Genomic DNA, 21,305 nt, shown 5'->3' with positions numbered 1-21,305 from the left:
CTTTGTGCTTTGTGTTACCTAAGCACATCTTCATTAAATTATACCACACTATGAAAGGGATTTTTTTTTTCTTACTATATCCACACTTTATACAAGATTGAGGTAAGATTTAATTTAGCAGTGGTGACATTAGTGTTTGACAGGAAAATAACAGACATTGTTTTAGCCTCAGAATGTGCAGTTCCACAGTGAGAAAAATATATCACTAGTGCTCAAGTGAAAAATAAATTTCACTTCTTGCAAGTAAGACATAATGAATATCTATAGTTCTTAGATGGATAAACAAGAAAACAAAGAACAATATTATATTTTCTTAATGTCTTTTATCTAAAGAGAGAAAATGTGAGGTTAATTTGGCAAATGACCTTTAAAGAATACTGTTTTGTGTTGCAGGAAATAAACTGCTTCGTACCATAGGTTAAGAATGAAAAATGTTACAAGTGAGGAAGCTAAAATGAACTTCCCTCTAGCAAACAACTGTGAATACTTGGCGTCATTGCCATGAATCAGCAAGGTAGCCAAATGTCTTAAAGTGTGAAGCAAAATTTTAAACTATTATGCATTTCTTGAACAAAGGTTTTCTCTGAGATGAACCTGCTTACTGTGAACCATTAAGAATCACATACTAGTTTTTCCCTGCAGTTCTTGTTTCCATCCAAATTCTGAGAATTTGGATGGAAACAATTCTGTCAAAATGTGTAAGAATGATTTCAGGATTTTCTGGGCTCTGTTTACCTGTATGTTTAGAAAATAAGATGGAAAGGATGACTGTGAAGTCCCGCACAAAATAGGTAAAAAATTAGAAATACATCTAAGAAACACTGTCATCTACCACCTCAAAGCCCCAAAATAAGATATGTAAAAAGTGGACTCTAAAGTTGAAAGTCAATTGTGAAAGTGGGGCAATGAAGTGTGCACTAGTATATCTATATGAAACCTATGGAATATATTGTGCAAGTGGCTGTTTCTAAGGCACAAGAACTTGTATCCCATCAATAAGGAGTTTTCATCTGCAGGAAGAGCCTTGATCAGTCTCCACATAATGGAGAAGGACCTGAACATGCTTTAGTGAGCATACTTACACATATACTTGCACACACTCATCATGGCTTGCAGATTTTTCTGAATCAACCAGGGAGCTGAGGTACACTTTGGTAAATATGTAAATATGATGATGGATTGCTTAAAGCTCCATACCAGAAACCCTGAAGGAAAGTCACAGAATAATCGAACCATCGAACCATAGAATGGTTTGGAATGGAAGAGATCATCTTTAAGATGATCTGATTCCACCCCCTGTGCCATGGGCAACAACAGGGACACCTTCCACTAGACCAGGTTGCTAAAAGCCCCATCCAACCTTGATGTCACCTTATTCCTCGCTCCCTTCTGAAACATTTCTGCATGTCAACCCTCTGCCTCTTGTGGAGCAGAAGCACCCATTCTGCTAAAGCTGCCCTTGTCCCACTTGCTACGGTACGGCTGTTTTCTTTCCTTTTATAGAAGGTTAAGCTACTTGTTGGAGATGTGTCATATACATGTATAGCTGAAGGTGTTTAGTTTCAACTAAAATGAAGTAAATGTCTTTGGCAATTTCAGCCTGACACATTCCTAAAGTAAATTCACAAAATACAGAATGTATTTTTTTATTATTTATATATATATATATATTTTTTTTTTTTCCCTAAGGTAACAGGTTTGAAGCTGTATCAACATAATAAATAGTAACGGTATTTTGCAAGCTTTTTATTCTCTTTGTGTTTTCTGTTAATATAGAATAACATCAGAACAGAAGATTGTATAGTACAGAGAAATAAAATCTGTCTGAAAACAGAAGAGAAGGGAAAGATTACTTTAAAATTTTTGACACAAAATAAAATGCTTACACTGTTGGTGTTGTGGGAGGGTGATGTGATAGATTAACACTTTTGTATCAATCAGATTGGTTTTCAGTAGCTATTTTATTTCACTACAGTCTTCCTTTTTTCTGGCCTTTGTGAATAGCACTTATTCCCTTGTGATATTATTTTCCACCTCTTTAAATTATTTGAAAGTTATTTTAAGTCTCCTGTTTTGAGAATCAACAGGTGCTTACTGATGTAAACAAAGCTCCTTGGGAAACAGATGACAACATAAAGACCTTGTGAAATGTTTTGCTTTTAATAAGTAACATTATCTGAAATTTAGGAATGAGCTGCTCTAGACCAGCTTTTAATTTAAACCAGGCATAAGAATCCACATGTTGACCTACGGGTTTCACCAGAGCCAGATAAGAACAGGAAGTGATGCCCTGAAAGCATGCCAGAACACCTGTACAGGTCACTTTTTGTCCATCATGCTTAACTAATTTTTCTCTGCCCTCTGACCTAGTTTTCCACAGTGCTGTTGAGATTTATATCTGTCATCCTGCAAACACTCCAGCTGCCTTCAATTAATGAAACCAGCCTTAACTTTATAATCTGATAAACTGCAGTGTTACGGAAACAATTGTTTTATTATTATATTGACAAATTATCCTATTAACAAGTAGCTACTATGAAAATCAATTAAAATCTTGGTTGATATCACTGGAGAAGGTAAAAGGGGGAATTACCTAGTGAGTCAATTAACTGTTATACTATATAATTCATATTAGATGTGACCAACCCAAAATATATGAGTTGTATTGATACTAAGAACGCAAAATCATTGGGTGACATAAAAGGTCACGAGATATAGGATTTTTTGTTTGTTTGTTTTGTTTTATATGGAATATATATAAGTTACTTGCAATGTCTTTGAGATATATTTCACAAGTTTCTCCCCTTCATTCCTTGCAGATATTTTCATCCACATTGAATGGAAACACCAGCCTCCCATCCTTTTGATTCTATGAGAAGGCATGAGTGGTAGGTTGCGTAACAAGGATTGCCTACCTGAGTGTGTACTAAACAGAGCCTTATTTTCCTGCATGAACTGGGCATGTTGCTTAAAATGAAACCAAAATCAACCAACCAAAAAAACCCCTGTCTTTATGCAGAGATTCTAACCTATTTTAATTAATTTTATTTTCAGAAAGAGGACTGGAAGAACAGACTAATTTCTGAAGTAAGGTGATGTGGTCACAGACATACATTGCAGTACTATAAAATCTATCTTAGAAAGATCAAACCTGCAGACTGGTTGGGTTGTTAGATGCTATTTCTGTTGGGTAGTAGATGCTATTATTTCAGTAAAAAGTGTTAGTCAATATATTTTGCAGAAAGCAACACATTCTTTGATGCAAGCAAGGACTTTGGTAGGCTTGCTCTGATACCCAGGGAAAAAGATACATTTTTTTTTACAAAAAGTCATACCCTATTAAAATACTTTCTGTTAATAGTCACTTGTACAGTGTCTTAGTACTTCCCTATCAACACCCCTCATAAAGTATGCTGTAAGCAAAAGTAAGTAAAGAAAAAAAATATACATTACAATTCAAATGATCTTAAACTATACATTGAAGAGTACTATGGAGAAACATATCAGCACCGTAGCATGAGAAACTATGAAACCTCTAAGGTAAAACAATACTTTTGCTCAACTATATTATCCTTAATGGAGATAAAGACTTCTACAACCTTTACATTGTCATTCATCTGCTACACTTGGAGGTGATGTAAAAAAGGAATACTTACACACAGATACACACACACACACATATATATACACACATATATCTTTAAGAGGATGGAAAAAATATGAGAGAGGGAAGAAAACCTCCACAGGCAAATTTGGATAGATTATTGTGTTTTTTTGGAACTTTTTTTTTTTTTTTTTTAGGGTAGTGGGGATGGTAGAATATGTGAATTGCCACTCCGTTGCTATACATATACGTATATGGAGTGAAAGAGACAGATACACACATACATATTTCTATGCATATACACATACATGTACACACATATATTTATAACTATAAGGAAAAAGAAACTGCCTAGATTTTGTCCTGTACTTATATCTTAATTAAAATACAATGGCTGTTTCCTCAGGAAAAAGGAACAAAGCATCCCTGGCACTGGAATCTCAGAAAATGAAAACGTTGAGAGACTGAAAACAGAAAGAGGAAATTAGAGCTATCATGCACCAGTGAATCATTATAAGTCTCTCAGCTGTTCTTTGGCAATGATTGCTGCAGGGAACTCTACATGAACATGTCTTGTTCACCACCAAGCCATGTAGTATTAACTCGTGTGGACTAATACTACAATGCTACTGCACAAAAGCAATGGGAGGTGGAAGGGTGGAAGAATCTGTTTACTGACAATATCCACTATATGAACAGCAAACTTCTCCACCTAGAAATGACAGTAGTTCATAAAGTTGCAAAGCCATGGAGTCTGGATAACTACACAGTATTTTATATTCAGGTGTCTACTGAAATGTTATTCACAGGATGTTATACTATGAACAGTTTTCAAACTTTAATTTTTACTACAGCTATTTTTATAATAATTTCATAAGTGTGGTAACATCCAGAAGCTCCAATTAGAATGAAGTGCCACTGTGGTAAGTGGTTTAAAATGAACAGATTCTTCCACCCTTCCACCTCCCATTGTTTTTGTGCAGTAGCTTAGTAGTATTAGTCCACAGAGGTTAATATCCTTTCATTTGAAGGTCTTGGAATATCTTGTAGAATTGATAGCATTTCTTTAAAGTTTAAGAATATATGTATAATTCAAACAAAGGCTAGAGTCTTTATTTTTTTTTTTTTCTCAAATACTTTTCATAAGAAAACTCTTGAAAACTGATATATAAAACTCTTACTAGGTTTTAATGATCTATCCTGGCAAATATAATCTGTAATGGCATGGCAAATTGGCAGAGTAATGTGTTCTGAAAATAAGGAAATGAAAAAAAACTTCTTAAGCTAATATAGGGTAAGAAACATTTGAGCTTAGAGAACAACATAGACTGAAAATCAGCTGCCACAAATCATGGTAGCTCTGGTCAAATCTTTACAGTTGTAATAATCTTCTGCATAAGGTCATTAAGTTTGATCTCAGGAGCTTAGCAAAATCTTCTAACCAAACTAGTTTGGCACTGAAGCTATTAAATATATCTATTTCAATGTGCTGATGATCCATACAGATTTATAAAGAGATGGCGTACTTTATGTTCAAAACATGAACGAGGAAGCAGTATTGTCTTGCAGAGGATTTTGTGTGTTTGCAGAAAGCTGGTAAAATCTGTTGAACATTGTTTCTGGAGTTGATTAATTTCTTGTCTGCTTTTGTGCGTGTGTATTTTTTTCAGAATTTGAGAAGAAAGTGTTTTTTTTTTCCCCACAGGGTGGAATAGAAAGCTGTATACAATTTCTTCTGCAAGGTATTTGTTAGCTATTGACTGTTAATAGTCACAGTCAACTGTTCAAACTGTAGAGAGTAGTGTTGTTTGGTATCAACTTGTGTGAACTCACTTGAAATGCACACAAGCCTCCCATGTTTAGCTCTTTGATTGGAATTGACTGGTCTTCTGATAACATATTTGAAGGAAACCACTTTTTGAAGGAAACAACAGTTTATTGTAAGTGTCCCTGTGCTTATGTATTCCTCCACTGTTCTCCTTGTACATTCAAGGTATACTTTATCACTTGGAGGTAAAAGGATGTTTTATTCTTCATTACAATGCATTCAGGTTTTCACCGTTGGTGCCTGATCTAACCTCTTGCTTATGAGCCTTAATGAAAAAATCTGTTTTCATGTCTTTAATCTAATAATAGTGCATAGTTGTCATTGTTTAATACACAGGGAACAGCAATAGATCTGCAACATATCAGAACAGACAATAATAATTAAAAATAACTTATAAATACACTTGCAAATGCATGAAATGATTCTGCTTTACTTACCGTTTCATACTAGACATTTTACATTATTATCCAGGCAACAGAAAGTTAATTCATGAAAAAGTTTACAAACCTCAAGATTTCTCTGCCTTTCTCTTAAGCAAATTGACCAGAAGTGCATCATTCATTGATTGCCAGAGGCTATTCAATACTCATCATTCATCTTTCTCTGTTTTCAAAAGGTCTCTCCTCCAATCAGAGATCAGAAACAAAAGCTACTGTGCTTTCCACTCAGACATAGGCTTGAGTGAAGTAGAGGACTTCTGAAACTTCTAGGTGTTGGTGGAGGATGCAGTCCTCCCTTGCAGTAGCCCCAGCAAGATTTGTGTGCTCTCTTTAAACCGTATAAGATAGGTTGAGTGGTGTTAGGGATGTAGCTAGGGAATATCTTGGAAGGAAAATAAATAACAAATAAATAAATAGAGTAACAAAAAAGCTAAATAATCTGGAAAATGAATTTACAGCTTTAATTAAAAGTTCTCCTATTTATTCCCCAATTTAGGTGCATTATTTATTAGTTTTTCTCTGTGTTCAATATATGCATGCAAGAATCACTCTGTGTTTATGACTATAAGCTCTTGAGCTGTACTAAATGTCAGGTGAGTTTGTTTGTTTGTTAAATGCACAGATCCAATTCTGATTTGCTGCTGAGCTCACTGGAGAGAAACCTCACAGTCTTGTGGTGGCATAAGAAGATATAATTTCATTTTACCATGAGACAATAATAAGAGGCAGTGCAAATGCTTGTCTGCTATCTTTGTGTCCCTCTGCCATGTAGAAATGATCAGACTGTTGGCTGACATATGAGTATGATATATGAGTATGATATATGAGTATTTGTGTCTCCAGAGATATACATACATGTTACAAAATATTTAGGCTTTATCTTTTAATTCTGTCTTCATTTATAGTCTAGTTTTCCTGGATATTTTTTTTTTCTCTCTCTCTCTCTCTCTCCCCCTCTCCCTCTCTCTCTCTCTCTCTCTTTTTTTTTTTTTTTTTTTTTTTTTTATTATGATGTTTCTGTATTCACTGGCCTTTTACTACATCAATCACTTTGTATACACAACTGTGAATTATATATGGCATTATACAACAAATATTTAATTATCCTATAGGCACCACCAGCACCAAAAGTGGAATTTACATTTCACAGCTAAAATTGCCATTCTCTTCATATACCCAATATGATAAAACATCAAAAGAACAATGATATACTCTGTCCATGGAATAAGAAATATTGTACATTTTCTGAAACTCTGCATAATGATGAGTTAAGGGATGCACAAGCAGTAAAACTCACCAATTTTTCATAATGTTTCCCTCTGTAACTCCAGCAAACTATGTGTGATAATAAAAATGGGCAAACTTTTGAATTCCTCTGAGTTCAGTTGATGGTATAGCTAAACCTGCTCTCTCTTTGATGGGAGAGCCTTATGTGGCCCAACTCAGCCCAGACCTCATTGACTTCTGTATTCTGAATTTTTCAGATAATATCATCTGGCATCCATACTACTTTGGCATGCCAAACAATATCTGTCTTATCTAGCTCAATCAATCAGTCTGTCTGTCATACTTTGCATTTATATAATGCCTTTATCCAACAAATGCAACATGCTTTATAAACTTTAATTAACTTAGGCATCTAGCATCCCAGCGAAGCAGGGAAATAGGATCTCTTTTTGTACAGAGGAGGAAACTGAGACAGAGAAACTAGGAGTGAAATTGGGAGTCATCTTGCCTAACTTTAGTTGACTAGAAGTTAGACTAATAAGCTTTGGAAAATCACCCTAGGATCTTTTAAATGTTAGAAGAAATAATTCATCTGGCGTCTTTTAGGCACCTATTTTAGGATGAGAAGTTTTTGTTTGTGACCATGAAAGGAGTCCAGATGATTGATTACTTTTGTCTTAACAATTTAAGCTAGGGAAAATGTTCCAACATGACTTGTCCTAAGTCAGAGAAGTCAAGATGTTCATGACTCAAATCAAACCAAGCTCCGAGAATATAATGTCCCATCTTTGCTTTTGGCAAACTGAGAAGACAGAAGGATTAAAAGGAATTTATTTATTTATTTATTGTGTGGTTAAGGCCATGGCCCTTCTAATCTAACAGGGAAAATCTGAAAGACTTTCACCTGTTAATAAAAATACAAATTCTCTTTCATTCTACTGGGAAAAAAAAAAATCTTTACAGGTGTTGAAAATCTTCTGAGAGAAAAAAAAAATGTACAAAATGGTTAATATATATTTACTTGAAAATATCATAGTACATTTTATTTTGGATTTTTTTTTCTGCTTTTCTTAATAACAAAATGATGTCCCTTTTCTCTTCATTCTTACAAAATTTTTATTTATTTCTATTTTTTTTTTTTTACCTCTACTTCCCATCTGTGGCCACAGAGTAGAAAACTTAAAATGAATAAGGAAAAGAGTAGGAAGATCCCAAGACATACAAAAAGAGTCATAAATGCAAGATGTCTTTTTAAGAGTGCTTTTGAAATTAAAATGCATATAATGTTCTTCATTGTTTTGTTTTCTGACCTTGCTTTAGCTCTCTTTTTCCTGCTTTGCTTTCTTGGGAGATATTTACCCTAAACAGATCTCACCTTCAAAATTGCCTCCAGATTTTCCATTCAGTGGTGCTTTGTTTGTCTGCTGTATTTCTGGTCTGCTTTATTTTTAGTTTAACCAAATTTCTCCCAGCCATTTCCTTACAGATTCCAGGACACAAATGGCATTGATACTGTATATCCAGTTCTGGAAGGCTTTAACAGCAGAGGCTCATCTTGGCAGCAAGGATCCTCAAAATTACTATGTTCTTTGTATAATAGGTTATCTTCTAAAGTCATTTTTCCTATGTGTGCATGGAGTACTATTCCAAAGTATTTTCAATACTAAAAAAAGTCAAATGAGCCCAACAAAGAAAAGATATTTTTTTCCAAACATTAACTCAGGTAAGTTTATTTCCTTTTCTTTGTCAATTTGAGACAATTCAGTGAAATTATTTAGCTTTTTGAAACAGAAAGCCTCTATTGGTGATTCTCAAGAAAAGAAAAATGCACAGAGAATAATGGCAGAATGTGCAGTTGCAATATACAATGTAATATGTCCATACACTGCAGTCATTACAATTAAAAGAAAATGCATTTTTTTCTATTTTAAATCGTTGTTATTCATGAGTTGCTTATAATATATGGTACAAATAATTATGACTAACATATTGTATGATAAAGATGAAAATCCTTATGAATTTTTAATCTGAAAATAAAGAACATTAACAATCCTTAATTATATCATCAAATATTTAAAATTATCTTCCATGCTAAATTCTATTTGTATTTAATATATTTATTTTTTAGATATCTGTAACATTTTTATGACTGGGTACATAAAATATCATCAGCTGTTACAAGAGACATCTTGATTAAATATATTCAACATCTTGATCAAAAATTCTATTTTGTTTATTTTTAAGGTAAATCAACAACCTTTGTACACTATATTAAAATTTATATTTTCTCAATGTAGTTGGATACATAATTAATACTATTAGTACTACAAAAATTACATTGTGTTTGTCAGGCAAAAAACTTATGTAGGTCCAGATTTTCAGATCTTTTTGAAGCAAAATAATTTTAGAGTATACATGTTCCTAATTCATGCAATATGATTCCGGTTTTGGTGCTCATACTGCTGTCATGTACCACTGCTGAGTCTTCTGTTAATACAGGCAGAAAACAGAGCTTAAATTTTGCCCTTGTAACATATTTCATTATCTAATTCCAAGATTGCTACAAATTTAGTTTCAGGCCTGCTGAAACCGGGTTTATACTAGGGGTCTATTTTTGGAATCACTGACATTCAAGTGATTAGTAAGGGTCAGAGTATTTCAGGAATTGTAAAGAAATTTTGCAGTAGGAAAAACTTCAAAAACAAATAGGAAAAAATGCAGCATCTTGTAGAGAGTTACAGCATGAGGTTCCAAAAGAACATCCATCAGACACTGCAGATCATCTCCCAAAATTTTATAATCAGTCTTTAAGGAAAACAAAAGTCACTTTGAATCCTGTGCAAGTTGTACAAATATGAGTCATATTAAAATTGCAAGAAGTTTCAATACAATTAAAACTGTTCACAGAAGTAACATACAGCATATTCTTATTGACAAAGCATTGAGAAACTAACTAGAGTTTATATACTTTGGTTTAATGTCATCTTAAATAAATCAGAGATTTCAGAAGGGATTTTTCAGTCTTTTCTGCAAATTAGATTCCTTTAAGGGCATCCGAAAATGTAGGTACACAAATCATGATTTCCTGGGAAAGTGAAAAATTACACCTTACTTATTGTCAAGTTGGAATAATGAATCTTCTTCATGATCTTTTGTGTCAAAGACAAATCTAGCATTGGACAGATGACAGTGACTTGACTTGCCTGGGTACATCTGAAGACATCTCACAATCTTCTACAATGGCTTCTCTTATTTGTTGAAGATGTCAGAATAGACACCACCAGAATAGATAGCCATGGAAGCAATCTCCTTTTACTACCACTGAATTATACGATGTTGTGGTTATATTGTTCTCATCTCCATGAGCAAATGTTGCCATCTATTTAATGTTATTTTTTCATTAAAATGAAAATGTAACTTTGCAAGTATGGTAAAGCTATTCTGGGCGCAGTGCCTTCTTTGCTCTATTTATATGTTTCAAATGTATTTAATTTAAAATAACTTAATCTTTCTAACTATATTTAAGCTAAAAATAGAAAAGATGTAAATTTTCTGAAATTGGGCTGGCACCACGGTTTAGTGTGATAACAGCTTATCTCAGAGAACTGGGTCAGAACATAGCTTAAATTATACAAGTTTGATTGCTTTTTAGGAAGCTGCTTTGTTGATCTTGTTCTTGTGTCACGTAGGAGTCCCAGTCACAAATCAGGACGCTAAGGATGGGTGACTGAACCAGCAAAGAAAAGACAGTTTCCACCTCATAGTAGCTGTTTAAAATATGCTGAAGGAGTGCATTATCTGTTTCAGCTCAGCTCAGCAGTGTATCTGCCCCAGCACAACTTCCAAGTGGGTTAACAGGGGCAGCCTCCATTCAAAAGCAGGTACATTGTCTGACAGACTTGCATAAGAAATAGGAGCTATGTCTAATCAACACTGTGTCTAGTTTTAGGCAATGCTATTACTCTCTGACTTTCATGAGCATCCCTGATAATTTATTAATTAAAAAATGGAAAACATACGATTTGTGAAATTCAGAAAAAAGGAGTATATTAAAACATTGCTCTAGGCATGTTTTGCTGCATGTAAATCTGATTTGTTGACATCCTATATAACATAACCGAACCAATGTACTTCAGCCCAATATTTTGCTATCTTCTAGAATAATTAATTTCCAGGAATGTGTGTGCATCCAAACAAGAAACAGAAAAGGATCAGAAGGAATGAACTTGTCTGAGCATATTCAGATAATATATATGAAAAAAAAAGTAACCTTATGCTTCCCTACAACCAAAAGTTCATCAAGATTAGTAACTTTGGCAGAGTGTAATTAACAGCCGGGGAAGATGTAACCTGGGGTGGGTTGGGGGACAAACAGATTAACATAAACTTATTTTTTCTTAATTATGCTTTGAATTATTCTCTCTTAGATCCTTCTTACCTACTGATGGGCAAACTGTAAGTAGTTTAACATTTATATTATATTCACATAAGTCTCAGGCATTCAACAGTGTATTCAAACACCACCCTAACATTCTTACTTAGGCAAGGCTGCAAACATTATATAAGCAAGTTCCATTTCCTGTCATTTTTTGCCTGGTTGGACACCTTTTTTTTTTTTTTTCCCCCCCCCTGCCTTTTCATGAGTCTTATTCTATCTGGGTTAGATTCCAATAAAAAAAAAAAAAAAATCAAAATCAAAACCAAAAAAGACAACTGACAAGTTCAAACAAGGTTGTTTGGATTGAACTTGGGGTAAATATTCACTAAACAGTTGAGATGGCTTAGGTTATCTAAGCTATTTGGCATTGTTATTTGGAGCTGATCTTGTGGCCTCTCTCACCTCTGGGTGGCTGACTACGCATGGCCACAAGCAGCTGCATGCATGGGGTATGCAGAAATCCAGCATTTCATGGTTGAAGCTTTGGTGGGGTGGCTTGCCTGCCACCAATAAGCAGAAAAGGTTATAATGGTCTTCCACAATGGACCCAGAATCTGAACCAGCACGAGGTGGCTGCAACTGTGCTTTGGGAGCAATTTGCTGGAGTCATATGGGTCATGGTGGAGTGTTATCTGCTGGTTTCTACTTGTATTGAGTTCTATACCAAGTAGACACTTGGAGAAGGGTTTACAAGGAAGGAGCTCTCTTCTCCTTCCATTCTTCTTAGTTCTGCATCTCATAGTCATGCATCAGTGTAACTTTGCAATGCATCCTGGTTATACTTACGTCCACTTCAGCAGAGCATTATCTCCAACTTCACAAGAAAAAGGGCAATATGTTTCAGATTCTCTCCCTCAGTTATATTACTATGTATATTTCACAAAATATTCATATCTATCAAACTACTTTAAGATTCACATCCCACTCATTCCAGTTGTGGTGTACTGTAGCATTGCTTCTGCAGAACACAAATGTTACTGTGGAAGAGTGGAATGTTGCATGCTTTGCGATTTTCCCTAAGATCAATCCAAGCTGCCTCCTCTAAGAATCTCAGAAGTACTCAAAAGACAACAGGGATCAAAGCAAACTCAAAACTGAAGCTGATTCACACTCAGCAAGTTTGAATAACTAATAACAACATGTGAAAAAAGGAAAAAAAGAGAAAAAAAAAAAAAAAGAAAAGACTGTCTCTAGAGAAAGTTTTGGAAAGGAGAAAATGTAACTTCATTCTTTTTTTTTTTTTTTTTTTTTTTTTTCTTTTCATTTTTCATTTTTTCACTCAACAGTGAAGCAAGGTATGGCAATGATTTTGCAGCAGCAACTCCTCTGGTTATTTCTAGTTAATGTAGGCTACCTACCTGTATTTACCTCTTATACCCTGCAGCTTAATAATCATTTACTGTTTAGAAAATGCTTTGATACTATGCCAATGGTTTTGTTTTATTAGATATTTTTAAGGGAAAGCTCAGCCTTTTTAAGAGGTTGTTTTTGTTTTTGTTTTTGTTTTTTGAATCACTATTATATTTTTTAGAGAAAAAAAATGTCTTGAAATATTCTTAATAATTTATCTAGCAAAGGTAACCAAACGCATTACCTATCCAGTTAACCAAACAACTGTCCAGGAGCTGCAGCTTCCTAGGAGAGCAATGGAAGCTGTCTTTGCTGTATCAACTTAATTAAATGTCGGCAGTGCTTTCAGGAAAGCAGGACCAGGAAGGCATCAGAGACCAGCAGAGAACTCTGGATTAAAAGCAGTCCTTGTACTTAATTAACGGAAACAAACAAACAAACAAACAAAAAAAAAGCCGAGCCCTTAGCTTCTCGCTTCAATGGAGCAGTAGCTTCTTTAGTTCAGGGACCAAGCAAAATAAGGGACTAGTTAAACCAATATTGAAGATGTGTGAAAAGTGTACTAATCATATTTAAAATAAAGCAAAAGAAAACCATAGTTTAGAATACTGCCTAACGTTGTTAAACATCTCTGAATAAGATGACCAGGGTATCAGTTATTAACCCTCCACTGCTGAGGTGCTTTTGACCAAGGAAGATACACTATTTTTAAGATCACTTGCAAATTCCCCAGAGAGCCTGCAGGTGAAGATGGAAGAGAGAGACTCCCTGTTACAATTGCCAGAATTTTCCTTTTTACACATTTATCTCTGAGCCTAGAGGAAGAAGGAGCAGTTCAAACAAACTCTTCTCTGGCTACTTTATTTCAGCACATATGCAACCTAGATAAGATCATTATCTAACAGCTTGGAGTGAAGCTGAAGTTGTATGGTTGTTTCTAATAGGAAAAAATAGTTATAATTTAATGTAATCTATGTTTGTGAAGTAGCTGTGACATATTTCTCAGACTCTGAGCTGTAAGGTAGAAAGGATACTTTCAAGAAAATTGTTCAACAGGTAAAATGGCTGTTTTAAATTACACTTCTTGAGGAGTGGCTTAGTTTTAAAAGGAACTTTATAGTCCTGGAAAGTGCTTATTTCTAACAGAGAGTAATTAAACTGTTTTCTTAGGGAAGTTGTTCATTCTCTGTTTTTTAATCAAGGGTAGATAATTTTTCTTGAAGGCATGTTCTAGGTCAAATAGATGGTATGGGTTTGGTTCAAGGAGATGCTGACAAGAATGAAAAAAGAATTAAGTTTAGCCTTTTTTATTCTTTTTAAAATTATTATTATTATTTCTTCCTTAAAATTTACAAATAGGTCAGGAGGCAATAACAGCTAAAGATGAAACCTTCAGCTAAGTGTCACAGGTGTGATTCAGGCTATTTTGTAGTCTAAAATCAGAAAATGCCACTCCATCTGCATACAGAAAGTAAACTTGGATATGTTTATCACACCACTTTGTATTAAGTCTGTTTTCCAAGGTCATACCATCCCAGTTTCTGTATTATGCAAAGAATCCTCCTCTGTATTTGAGAATCCTCTCAAAGAATCCTTCTACTAGGGAGCAGAAAATGGATGAGGCAGGAAGGCTTTCCTTATGGGTAAGTTTTTCCATAAGAAAAAAAAAAAGAAAGGAAAAAAACAAAACAAACAAACAAACGAGAAACAACAACACAAAAAAAAAAAAAAAAAAGAGAGAGGGGGAAGGGGAAGGGGAAGGGGAAGGGGAAGGGGAAGGGGAAGGGGAAGGGGAAGGGGAAGGGGAAGGGGAAGGGGAAGGGGAAGGGGAAGGGGAAGGGGAAGGGGAAGGGGAAGGGGAAGGGGAAGGGGAAGGGGAAGGGGAAGGGGAAGGGGAAGGGGAAGGGGAAGGGGAAGGGGAAGGGGAAGGGGAAGGGGAAGGGGAAGGGGAAGGGGAAGGGGAAGGGGAAGGGGAAGGGGAAGGGGAAGGGGAAGGGGAAGGGGAAGGGGAAGGGGAAGGGGAAGGGGAAGGGAAGGGAAGGGAAGGGAAGGGAAGGGAAGGGAAGGGAAGGGAAGGGAAGGGAAGGGAAGGGAAGGGAAGGGAAGGGAAGGGAAGGGAAGGGAAGGGAAGGGAAGGGAAGGGAAGGGAAGGGAAGGGAAGGGAAGGGAAGGGAAGGGAAGGGAAGGGAAGGGAAGGGAAGGGAAGGGAAGGGAAGGGAAGGGAAGGGAGACTAGAGATTTGGGCAGAAGTAATATCTTCCATGTTCATGCCCTCTAAATGCAGAGAATCTCAAAGCCTGACCTCATAACATATGTGTACGAGTATGCATGTTGTGGGAGATCACTTTAAACCCCTAATAAACTCAGGTCAATGACTTAAAGAAGGTTGTTTTTCTTCTCTCTTGTACATTTGTGCAGGGTATTTTGTCCCATAAAAATGAAAATATGACTTTCTTACAAACTGGCATATTATTAGTTGGGTATCCTCTGGACCAAGTTTGTTATTTTGGAGATAGTTGCTTGTTCCATAAGCATGACAACTGTAAGCTCTCCTGCTCAACCCTGCTGTTTATGTGATAAAACTCCATATTTTGGAGTCCTTTATCTGTGATTTTCCTTTCCTTCCAAGGGTGAAGGGCTGCAAATACGTAGTGCCCCCTGCTGTCTTTTCGTCCCTTATATCAATTTTCTGCACTTTGTGACCTCAGGCTCTGCTTTGACCTTTTGCTCTTTTATACAGGAACTTCTTTGCAGAAGGAGTTGTGCTGGAGTTGCTATGGGGGAGCAAGTCCAGTCACCTGTTGCCTGGGTAGACCTTCCTTCTTGGTGGCTGGCAGCTGTGGCTTGCCTCTAACCCCTTAGATATTTGTACATAAAAGTGATGGTGAAGGTCCATGGGAAGATACTTGGATACCTGATAGTTATTAATTGCTCCTCTGAGATGATGGGGAATCAGGGATACCATTTTAAACTTAGAAGAAAAAGAACATAATCTTCCCTCTCTCCCCTTCTCCCCTTTTCATTTACAATTTAAGAAGTTGCAGTAATCCAAAATACTGCAAGTGAGATCCAGATGATGTCTGGTGCAGGGTTTTTATTCCCTTGTACTGATTAGAGAACAACTCTGTGGAACATCTTTTTAAAAGAGAAGCTCATATGAATATATAAGAAAATGCAGCACAATGCCAAGCCACACCTACCTCTCATATACTGTCAAATATTTTGGAGGGGACTCGGATCTTTCCTTGGAGAAACAATGCTCTTGTCTTTCCAAATAAATCACCTGCAGAGAAATGAAGGGAAAAAAAAAAAAAAAAAAAAAAAAAAAGCGCACTTCTAAAACAAAGCAGCATAAGCCCTATATTAGACTGGCTAATTGCTACAGAAGTATTTTCCAGCAAGGTATATTGAGCAACCAACAGAAATATGAGGACTTAATAAGTAATGAGAAGAGAATTTATACAAAAACAGACATAACAAGGCGAAGTTAATTCATCACAACTTTCTCATAAACCTTTGTTGGGCAGTTGGCCAGGCCCATCACATTATCTGTTTGACTCACTGAGTCACTCCAGCTAATAGAATTTTGCCCCATGTTTGTTGTTGCCATGGTAATGCAATATTATCAGGCATGTCATGTTCACAGATCAGTAGCAGCAGCACTGCTGCAGACACACAACAGCTTTCAGCCTTTGACCATAAACAGGAATTCACTCCACAGTCAGTCTGTCAAAAAGGAAGTCGGCTGTGGTGAAGAAGCACTAGTGCCAGTACTACTAGCCTTTTCCTTTTTCCTTTGTGAGTGCATTGCCATTATCATTAAAATAACCTTGAATCGTCATGAATTCATTCATTCACAAACATTGTCAAAGAAGGTGCAATAGTTCAAGAGAATCCAGAGGGTCAAAGAGAGGACTAGTTTTAAATCTGTGCCTATTGAACCTGGAAATGACATAGTCTGTTAGATATAATCTTATTCTTACCATAGCAAATCAAGCTGTGTTGACTGGCACCAATGTCCAAGTCAATTCAGCACCATGAAAGGTTACTAGGAGTAAAGAGGTCATATCCTTTGTGGTATTGCTTTGAGAAATAAACTTAGGCATGTGTGGGAATATTTTACAAAGAATAGCTTTTTCACCAAAAGTGAAAAACAAATCCTGTCAGGAATCTATAAAGACTGCAGGTATTTTCTGACATAGCCATATTTAGTATTTAAACCAAAGAAATAATTACTAAGCTTTTCCAATATTTTAAATGTTTAATTGAGTCATAAATATTCCACCAGATATTTTAATTGCTTTCCAAAGAAAACACTTAGATATCTTTTTGGAACTGCATTTTGAAATTGAGAACACACTTCATCTTGGGGTTTATAAGGATTTTCATTTTCTTTCCAAAATAAACATATCAAATAATAGTGCAGAATACATGAGAAGATCTCAGACCCTCTGAATTTGATTAGTTTGATAGATTACACAAGATTTACCCTAGCGTAACCCCTTTGACATCAGCTGAGTTGTTCTGATTTACCCTGCTGTGAAAGGGGATTAAGATTCTTGGATTTAAAATACAGGAGAGAATTTCTGCAAGGACGTACTGTTTTTTAATGCCTCTGTTGTATGGAAAGACCTGTTTAAACATTTGTTGTCACATATGCCCCAAAATGTTGTTGACAAGATATACTGGCATTGAGAGACCCTACACAAAGTTTAGGAATACATTTGAAAATTATTTTAGGTAATAAGGGGCTGATTATGCTTTTCCTTCTGTGGGCTTTAGACTGGTATAACTCCATAGATTTTTTTAGCAGTCTCTTCTGAAATGCTGGGAGAAGTGGCTCCATTCTGAGACATGCTGATCCCCTTTATTGCAGCACTGATTCTAAAGTTTTGAGCTGAGACCTCCAAACCACTCACATTTACAGTGGTATAAATGAAAACAGTGTTTGGCAGCAAGTATTTAAAATCGAGTTTTGGGACCAGTCTTAGGCTATCCTTGACAAATACAGAGCACAAGTTCTGAGGTGTAAAGATTTTGCACAGAATCTCTTTTCTGCTGAGCAGAGTGTGTATTCTCAGTTTGTCTTGCCAGTGAAGTTATTCAACCAGTGTAGCTGAGTATATCTACACATGCTATGCATCTGCATGAATCTCCCTGCACTAACATCATGGAACGGAGCGTACAGACTGGATTTTCTTACAGCATGAAAAAGACTGTAGCTCCCATCTTCTCCAAAGAAATGCTGAAGTCTAATTTGGCTGTGCAGTCAGAAGTGCAGTGCTCCAGTAACAGAGCCCATTAATAGCCATGCAATTAAAGCAGCCCTACTGTTGTGCTAGAGTTGAACCAGCTTCTGATAATCAGGAAAGAGAAAGAGTAACATTGAACCTTTGCTCTCAACTCCTGTCATGAAGTGACAAGCACAGCTTGATGAAGTCCTGAAGATTTGAAGTAGTATGATCTTTTAATTGAAAACCATTTACATTAATGGCATTACTCTTGTTTTACTCCTGTGAAGTAAAGATCAGAATGAAGTGCAGGGGGCAGACAGCAAAGTTTTTCAGTAAGGAATGAACATGAGACTTTCAAAAGCACAAAAAAGAACCAAGGCAGTGTACTAACCTCTGTGCATCTATATGTCTGTTTCTCAGACAGCTTGTAGTGTGTCCATATAAGAGAGAAGGAAAGGAACAGAGAAGGAACATACATCTATATCTGTATCTTGTCCACACCTAAAAGTTAAACCATTAGACTTATACTGGTTACAAACTAGTAAAGTGAAATTCACGTAGCTTCTCTGTGTGGACATCCTTAGCTGATGTCCAAAACAGCTATTGTCAGTCTGGTTTGTAAGGTCTCTGAATGTCTCACAAAGATTCCTTATTAAGTGGAAGAAAGTTTTAACCAGTGGAATGACATCCAATTCTATAACATAATTAAACAGGTGCATTTTTAGTGTGTTTAGAAGGAATGAAATACACTGAGTCTACTCTAGTAGAAATCATGGAATAAACCATTTATAGTTTGGATCACTGCATCTCAGAGTAATGGCTGTTCTGTTTACACCAAGGGTCAGCAAATTTCTGCTATTCAGTGGCAATCTGAAAATGCATTATAGCTAATCATGTCAAACTGGTAAAGGAAAATAAATCACAAACATTTTACACATTTTTAACATGTTACTTTTTTTAAAGACAATTTGTGATCTACAGATTATTCCTATTTATGTTTGCTATTTTCCCTCTATCAATCACAATGAAATATAAATTTTCCTGGAACTTAACACTACTGCAAACACCTTCAATTTTATTTCTTACATTTGCATATAGCTTTGTATTATTAGTCCAATTTCTTTTATGTAACTGAGGAGAAAGAATAATTCTTTCCTTTGACTCAGACAGAAAATATTCCTTCTAAAAAAATAATATATATATATATATTTAGAAGTTTAATTGCAGTACCAAGGCATATCCATTCCAAAAGAAAATTTTTATTTGTTAAACCTTATGAATAATGACCTAGTGAAAAAAATATATACGATATTCAATGTACAACAGAATTTGCAATTATGTCATTCAGGTGGCATGATGTATTATAAAGAGTAGGAGTTGTAAAACACCCTTTAAAACAAATGAATATTTTTGGGGTTGCAGCTAAGATCAGTACTAATATTTTGCATAAGTTCCTGGACACATTTAAATATGAGAAATCTTCTAGAATAGAAATTAAAACAAACAAACAAACAAACAAACAAAAAAAAACAACTCATTTATTTATAGGCTTTTTTTCATGTCACTTTATGTTTTAAATGTTAAGTACTGATGATGGTAATGTCATCACTTAACCAGCAACTTAAATTTAAAAAGCAAGAGAAAACCACTGAAAACACTCTTAAGGAAATCCAGGAAACTTCAGATGTAATTACCTCACAAGAGAAAACAATGCGTAAAGATTTCTGGTTAAATATAAAAGTTCACTTCTTACGTTTTCCTAAGTTAAATTACAAAACAATTTTCCAATGAACTGTGACTTGAATCATTTTCCCATATCTCTTATGTCAGAGTTCATTAAGAAAATATTCTGAAAGGAATAAGAAGAGGAATCTGAGGTTAGCCTCACACTTCCTTTCTAGAGGTCTGATTGAGCTGAGAAATTCAGATGAACAAAGTTACAGATTAGACTCTGTTATGACAGTGAATGATTAGTTGTGATCCAATCTACAAAGATCTGAAGGAACTACAAGAATCTTGACTTAAATCAGGTTAATTATTATACAAAGTGAAATCATAGCCTCATTGAAATCTATGGCAAAGGTCTCACTAACATCAGTGCACCTGCAGTGTTTATCCATGCTTTTTAACCATGGGAACCATGATGATGCTTTCTCCACCGTCATACATGTAGAATTCCTTGTTTTTCTAGGTTTGGAGTTCTTATGCAGTGAATAAACACAGAGAACAACCATGAAATGGCTGAGGATTAAAAAATAAGGGAAAGAATATGTGTAAAAGAGTTAGAAGTAAAGGATATTGGCAAAAAGAACACAGAATGCAAAATCTTTGTAGAAAAGAAGCAGAAGGCAATAAAAAAAATAAAAGGGACAGTGGCAATAGTAGAGAGAAGACTGTGTCCTGGAAGAAGGAGGAGATTGTAAATGAGCCTTGAAAGCAGGCAAAATTGGAGGAACAGGAGGTAGTTGAGCATTCAGTTCTCATGCTGTGTGTAGGCTGAGCATTTAAAAATCTGAACACTTTAGCAGGTAAAGCACAACGATAGTAAAGTTTATGTTCAATTGTTCTGAGCTGCTTTTTAACATTCACAGTAGCACATCTAAACAAATCATCTCACTTTTAATGGAAATCACTGCGATGTCGATCTGTGCTTTGTTTCAAATGTTCTTGTTAGTTCCTCAATCAATGTACAAGGCAACATTTTCAAGTGCATTAAAATGAGGCTATTTACCACTGTTATGATAATGATGGTTCTGTAATGCCTAACAAATATTTATCCAGTTTGTCTAAATTGGTCAACACAGAGACATTTCTAAAACCATTCATAGCAATTTTAATAATGGGTGCTGTAGAGCCCCATGTTGTATGTTAACTTCTTCAGATTTTTTTTTCTCTATGCATAAACTAGGACCAAACTATTCCCCACATGGAACTGGGGTATGTTGTTTAGTATGCTTACTAACATGTATTGTAACATGTATTGTCATTGAACATGTTGTTCCTGTTACATATATGAATTTTACAAGGAGACACACCTGATTCTATAAAAAGCATGAAATCTAAATTTCACAAAGCATGTGCCACTTAATTTTACAGCACAAAAGAGTTCATGCTGATCATCTGAAGAGTTAGCTTTAACTGTTTATAGACATTGAATTGAAAATGAGAGATATTAAGTGAATAT

The 21,305-nt window shown here is 35.5% G+C and overlaps 1 long non-coding RNA gene across 1 annotated transcript in view; it reads left to right on the top strand.

The window, feature by feature from the left end:
• LOC311424677 overlaps positions 1-21,305 on the top strand; it is an 82,536-nt gene that overhangs the window by 36,858 nt on the left and 24,373 nt on the right. Inside the window, exons 3-5 of the long non-coding RNA XR_014686159.1 lie at positions 2,820-2,888; positions 10,907-10,980; positions 11,527-11,554. This is a non-coding gene — a long non-coding RNA (uncharacterized lncRNA). The remainder of the gene's footprint in view (positions 1-2,819; positions 2,889-10,906; positions 10,981-11,526; positions 11,555-21,305) is intronic.

Source organism: Aythya ferina (assembly GCF_964211825.1).
Source record: "Aythya ferina genome assembly, chromosome: 1".
Taxonomy (NCBI): Eukaryota; Metazoa; Chordata; class Aves; order Anseriformes; family Anatidae; genus Aythya; species Aythya ferina.
The sequence above is the reverse complement of the archived record's forward strand: the minus strand, read 5'-3'. Positions and strand labels throughout refer to the sequence as shown.